This window comes from Anser brachyrhynchus (assembly GCF_964034855.1).
Source record: "Anser brachyrhynchus genome assembly, chromosome: 3".
NCBI lineage: Eukaryota > Metazoa > Chordata > Aves > Anseriformes > Anatidae > Anser > Anser brachyrhynchus.
Window position 1 is genome coordinate 98,496,506 of NC_137696.1, and position 6,992 is coordinate 98,503,497.

General features: G+C 35.0%; 1 long non-coding RNA gene across 1 annotated transcript; it reads left to right on the forward strand.

Annotated features, from left to right (window-relative positions):
- The first annotated feature begins 2,601 nt into the window (after positions 1 to 2,601).
- LOC308191928 lies at positions 2,602 to 5,109 on the forward strand. The gene is made up of 3 exons (XR_013948397.1): positions 2,602 to 2,813; positions 2,909 to 2,960; positions 4,670 to 5,109. It is a non-coding gene; the product is annotated as an uncharacterized lncRNA (long non-coding RNA).
- The last annotated feature ends 1,883 nt before the right edge of the window (positions 5,110 to 6,992 follow it).

The following is a 6,992-nucleotide window of genomic DNA, read 5'->3' on the forward strand; positions in this document are numbered from 1 at the left end:
GACTGTGGTCATTGCAGTAGTGCAAACAATAATTACACTCCAGCAAAAAAATAGGTTTGTTCTCACTACTGGTTCCTTCCATCTTGTTTGCAACCTGTTTTTGTACAGATCACCACATCTATTTATAAACTGCAAGTGGGAGCTGAGAATAGGAAGAGCTTTGTGTTCATATAGTGACAGTGTCAGGAGAGCAATTCTTTAGCTAAATTAGGATGGCCTCTATACCGTCCTATTTTTATTATTGTAATATTATTGGTATTTTGGGGACTGAAGTCTCCCAGACACAGGTCTAGCTTTATGTGATTTACCTCTTCTTATATATTAAAAATAAACCAATTTATGTTAAAAAGACATATTTTTTGTTTTTGTTTTTGAGTAAAGCAAATCTCAGTGCTGTTTTTAATTTTAGCTATATGAAATTAGTCAGTCGGACAGACTGTTCACTGGAAAATACAAGCAATTTACCAGAGAAGACCAAATGGTGGTTCTTACAATACTGTTATTTTGAGGAGAGAATAGGGATGTGGGGGGGACAGATAGCTGCATTAAGAAAAAAATGTCTTCTCTTGCAGTAGTAGAAAATACAGTACAGTTCTAGCTAGTCTGCATATGCCTGCAAATAAGCATCTCAGATATTATTTTTTTATTTTGCCTTTCTTTTGTTGTAGGGAAGACACAGCACAAGGGAATGAAGAACCTGAAATCTAAAACTTTCTTAGTCGTTGCAAGGGAGATATTCTAAAGGTTTATAGTAGAAAAGTCTTCTCTAGCTCAATTGCCACACAGACCTATTGTGTTTTGTTTGGAGCAATATCAGCCTGGAATAATTACCTGGCATATGCTGGCTTGTAAGAAAGAACACAAAGTAAGACAGAAGCCTTTTTACACTTGCTTTATGTATCCTGGGGAAAAAAATACAGTGGAAATTTGCTAGAAACAAATTGTCTCTGTCAGTTTGAGATCTTACAGAACTGTTAGCCTATCAGTAGAACACAAGCCTGCAACCTGGTATACCACCTGTTTTTGCCAAATAGACATTACAGAGCAGTACATTAAAAGATGTGCATTTTTAGTTTTTCTGAAGTTTTTTTTTTTTTTTTTTTTAATCAGTCAAAACAACTCTTCTTCAGATTTGGCAAGACACTTGCCTCTCATTTGAACATATCAACTAAGTAACATTAGGACATATTTGATTTCCTTCTTAATAATGAGTAAATAAGTTTGCAGTTTTGATTTATGATCTGTTAGCACTGGCATTAAAAGCAATGTATTACTGCTCAGTTCATGGGTAAAATACCTTTGAAACCTACTATTTGTATTCCTACAACACAAATGTCTTAGAAGGCAGTGGGGAATGACTCAGCATCAGAGTCACTGTTTTTGACACTTAGATATGACTAGAAAAATACAGTTAAGGAAATGATAGCTTCTCAATTTCTGCAGAAGGACATTTAAGAATAATGGAACTTACAAAGCATTTTTAAAATACAAGGCAAATAGAGACAACTCCCAATTAACAGTTGCCGATAGCTTTTTGTCGCTGTCTAGTGATTTGGAGGTCCAAGGCAAAAAAGGCAAAGAGAGATATTCAATTCAGCTGCCAAGCTAGTTAAAAGAAAGAATGGAACATAAAAGAAGAATAATGACATGAATTTCAATAAAAAAGAGGGTAAACTTCCCTTTTGATATACACAAGAGTTAAGTAAACTCTATTGCCTAGATTGGAAGCAGGTGAGCTATACTTATCGGCGCCAAAATCTATCACCATCATCCGGTGTTTTCAGCCTGTCAGTAGTATATGTTGAACATAATCTTGTGTCAGTAACATGAATTATAGCTACTACTCAGAAGCTCTAATTTATGCCAAAGTACACACTTGAAGAACATTAACTGGCTCCTACTGATTCTAACCTTTTTTAGCAGTTGGAAAAGCCTAGAATCCAATTACATCTGAATTTTGGACCCAGTTTCCATAATCAAATGGAAGTTTGCCTACTCCTTTGGGGATCCTGAAGTGACATGCTGATATCTTATGAATTTGTTGCCTGAATTAACTTAGTTTTCATGTACTATTGTTTGTACATCTGCAGTATTTCTCCTGCTTGCTACTAGATAAGATCTTCACACATCTGGATCAGGCTATAGAAAAAGTATTTGTATGCTGAGGGAAAAGTAAATACTGATGTAGTTTATGACCAAGATAATTTTAATAATTTATTTTAGAAATGAAGGAGTAGTCTATATATGCAAGATCCCCGAATTCATTTTGAGGAATCAAAGGATACTTTATGCAGATAATCCATTAAAGATTTTCTCTTGAGGTCAGAGACTACTGAGACAGGACCTTAGAATTTCAGTCGGTAAGATATAAATAGATGGTGGTTATAAAAAGGAGAAGAATGGGGCAGCATTCTCTTAGCAAATCTGTTTCTGAAACATGTGGCTTAGAAGTACATCCTACGAATATGCATTACCCCGTAAACTGAGTTTGTCCAGTGCTCTTTACAATCATTCTCGACTATGTACCTCGTTATTAGCTCTGTACTATGGTTAAGTACTTTTGCACTAATCTAAGACGTAAGACACAGGTGTTGTTACTAAAACTGTTGCTTTCTTCTCTTGCTGCTGTCTTCTAATCTGATTGGCTGAATCATTATCGTATGATTGAAAAATAAGTACTGCTCTGCTCAATGATTGTACACTAGATTTTCAAGGAGTTCAAAAGGAGTTCATTCTTCCATGTTTTCAGAAGTCTTTGATTATCCTCGCTTTATGTCTGAATCACTGATATTGAGAAGTCAAGTGCTTAAGAGGTCTAAACCTTTTAGTCTTTTCTTGTTTGTTATGGACTTGTTCTGTGTCACTTGATAATTTATCTTTTTTTTTTTTTTTCCACATGATTTGAAAGTGGCAGGATTTGAGGATAAATTTGATGTGGAACAACATACGTAGATAAACAGGTATGTATGTAAACTCAAATGATTTTTATGTAAATTAAAGCCCATAATGAAATATACAGTATTCTTAAAGAGTTAGTGAAGGTAAGATAACTCTTTCTTTTCCATTTTCAAGTCTGAGTCATTGTTTAGGAGAGGGAAATGGTGTCACTGCTTCAAAAATCCAAGTCTGAACCACCTGCTTTCATATATGTACAAGCAGAATAAATACATGCTAATACATATATACATACATACATACATAGCTGGCACCAGTTCCTTTAGTCCCAATCAGTTCAAGTAATCTCAGTGAAGCTAGGCACAAATTTATAATATTTTTTTTTATCTTCATAGTGTAAATGAAAAGTTAAGAAAACATGTTGCAAAGTGTCCTCAGATTCATTCTCAGCTTCTCTTGAAAACTAAAGAGATGCCTCCAAAGTGCCCTAAAACTTGGGTTTAGAAATTGACCTTTCAGAATTATTTTTGTCTGTCCTGCCTACCTAGCTTTCATGGTATTTTGTAAATCTGATGGCAGGTGTTAGGAGTTACAAATATTATTACAATTACTACAATCATTAGCTGATTCAGATGCTGAATGGAAAAATATATAGGAGAAACAGTTTTTAGATAAAATTATGACAAACTGAAACAGGTGGGATCTCTGGAGGAAGCTTTGGAAAAGTACAGTCTGGTATCAAGTCAGGCATGCAACAGAGTGAGTCAAGCGTTTACAGTGAATATGTAGACTACAATGCAGAATGTAAGGTATGATCTGTAAGCACTGCTATCCCTCACTTTATTTAAAAAAAAAAAAAAGTAATTTTTGTCTTTTGGGAATTCTGATGAAGCATTTTGAAGGATACAATAGAACATTCTTGTTCTGCTGCTTGAATTGTTAAACATTAACTCTGTGCTGACTGCAATGCAAACTGCCCTTTATATATTTCATAGGAAAACTGAAAACATACTGCCATTAGTGATATAACATGGGAGCCACAATGCAGTACACGGTTAATTGAAGTTTAACTTTGGTTACTTTTAGGCTGTAATGTTCAAAAGCTGTTCTTTTATGTGAAGTGTATGGAACAGTAGTGTGTTTGGATCTCAACAGCTTGCTAAGTGTATTTAACACCTACACATGTGTTTGAATGCTATCCTAAAACCCGTAATTTGTAGCACCTTTGTTATGGATAAACTTGCAGCAGCACAACAAAAGAAATGAAAAAAACGACATGATTTTTATCTCATAGGAACTCCAGTGAATAAAACAAGTTAAGTCTATATCCTGCTCATAAGGCAGTGCTTAGAATGGTGATTGTGATTTCATGTACATTTTTGTACATGGGATTCTGTTTCAGATTGGGCTTTGAGGTACTTATAGCATACCTGTTATATTTGGAACACCCATTTATTCTGATCTCAGGATTCATGTAAAGTTTTATGTTCTCTTTATATTTTTGATCTTTAAACTTATGAAAGCATGAGCAGTATTCTAAATTTTACCGTGCTTTATTACACCAGCGATTCAATTTATTCTTTTGCATGATTTTCTCCTGCATACAGTTTGTTTCTAATTTATCACTGGGATAAAGGACTTTTATTTTGTAAAATTGATTTGCTATGGTGAATTTCTCTTGCTGCTATTTTAATCTTTGTTGATCTGGATTTATAGTGACCTCTCTTAGAGAAATTGTTTTGTATAACATCCCCCCACTTTTTTTTTCCCTTAGGTTTTAAATGATTGCTTCAGCTGCATCCCTGATTTTCTTCCTGTCTAGTTTTCATCTTTGGGACTATTTTTGTTTTACACTAGTGAGGCTGTTGTTTTCCTGGTTGTTTGGCCGTCACAATGTCCAGACTCGGTCTTTATGGTTATGCTCTTTTTTAAAATGCTGTTTCTAAAAATCTGCCTGCTAGAACAGCATGCAAATAAAAGGACAGTTCAAGTTTTCTTTGTGGTGATGTGCAAAATTTACCACAGCATCTGTTTATGTTTTTTCCATATTGGCTTTCACCATAGTACTGGAGTGAATATATAGTCATGTCTTTTTTTTTTATCAGCTCTAAGCTACTGGATACTACAAGTGCCACTCAATCAAATTCTAATTAAAAGGTCAGGCTGTAGCTTTCCTTGAACAATATTTATGTAAATATAACACTTTCTTGTCAAATAATTCTATTCCTTAACCAAGAGCCACAACTGCAAACATAAACCCAGTGGCAAAACAAAGTAGAAAACATGTTCATGCTAAGCCCTTTCACATCTCCAGATTTAACATCACAAATATATTCATATGGCTGATTTTAGCTGGTGGTAGTTAAAAATAAAATTAAGTGTATTGACATGTAGCACAGACAGAAATTTCCAACCTTCCTCAAGGTCAAGTGATACTGAAACAATCTGGTTGGTAAAAATGTCTCAGAGGTGAAACAGGACAAGAAATAAGCAGTAAACTGTTATCTGTTATGTTTCTCATTTATCTGATTTTATAGCCTTTAGGCAAAAATCTGGAAGTGGACACTTTCTCCAGTAGCTTATTTTTCATTCTGGTCATTAACTGAAATATTAAGCAGTTTATAAACAGAGCTCTGTGCTCAGTTAGTGCAACAACGCATCAGCAAGCAGGCTGCAAAGCAAGGGTGGGCAGTGTCTCTGAAATGGTTTCAGTTTGTACAGGAGTTAGCAAATTGCCCTGCAAAGTGAGGCTTACAGTGAGAAAACAGGCTGTATAAAAGCAAACTACAGTCAACAATGATAAATAACAATTACAAGGGGAAACAATCGTGGGAGTCATAAGTCCTTTTCTGTTCAAGGGCTGAAGAACTTGCCATTAACTGCATTAAAATGCTGCTGCAGCAAAATTCAGTTTTAAATCAGCAGAAACACACAAACATTATAATTGTAAGTAAGGTTGAGAAAACAATCATTAAAGTGTTTGTAAGTACCAGAATGAAAGGTGCTTTTGCAATCTTAGGTACAAGACATCCAAGTCCCTATATATTAACATATAGAAACACATATTCAAAACATTGCCTAATACATTACAGATGACCATGCACACTATTTAAATTCTTCTCTGAATAGGCAATCATTACCTTTCTCACAGATTTTACTATGAAATGTATTGCTTGCATCTGAAATCACCACAAATATTCATTAATTTATTTTCCCAATGCCCATGTGAAATAATAGTGCATTCTATCCCTATCTTATTTGTAGGAAGCTGAAGTATAGTGAGGTTAAGGTCAAAGGGATCCATTAATTTCATGTGTCTGAAAAGGCCGAGACTACATTTTTCAAGTAAAGTAGTATTTTTAGCAATTCATATGTCTAGAGCAGAGGTCCTTCCGACAACTCTTACAGTCTGAGTGCATAGCACTTGAAAAATCAGACTGTGTGGTTGCAGTTTTTACTTCTTGTAACAGAATCTGTCTAAGGCAGAGCATCTGGGGACAGCCACGACAGGAAAAAAAAAATCCACAGTCTGTGTATCATCTTAGTCATTCACTTGATGGAGATGGTGCAGGAACAGCCTACTCATCGCTACAAACCTTGTAAAGCTTTAATGTGTTCAATGGGTATGGAATTTTTAGGGATTTTGGCTGATCTCTCTCACAGGTCCCTATGGGCATATGTGAGTTTTTGAAGGCTTGTGATGTAGCTATTATGGATGGAATTTCACAGTGAAAGGTCTATCCTTGAAATGTCCACATCCTGCTTAAATTCAAAACCATGGTACAAAGTATGGAGAAGGGGAAGACAGAGGGCAAGTGAGATAGGATGCTATCTCACTCTTGCAAATATTGCAAATAAAAGGTCATTTTTTTTTTTTATATATATATATATATATGTAGAAAACAATCTGTTTTTCCTTACTCTCTTCTCAGAAAAAACTAAATTGTTATGGCTAACATTTTCTAAAAGTTTCCAGGCTGGAAAGGCCAGCTTAAACACTTATTGTTGGAAAAGTTTAAAATAACTGATCCAAGTATTGGATTGGGAAAGTATTGGCTACAGTTATGTCAGCCACCTGCCCTTCTGGTAATTCTGAG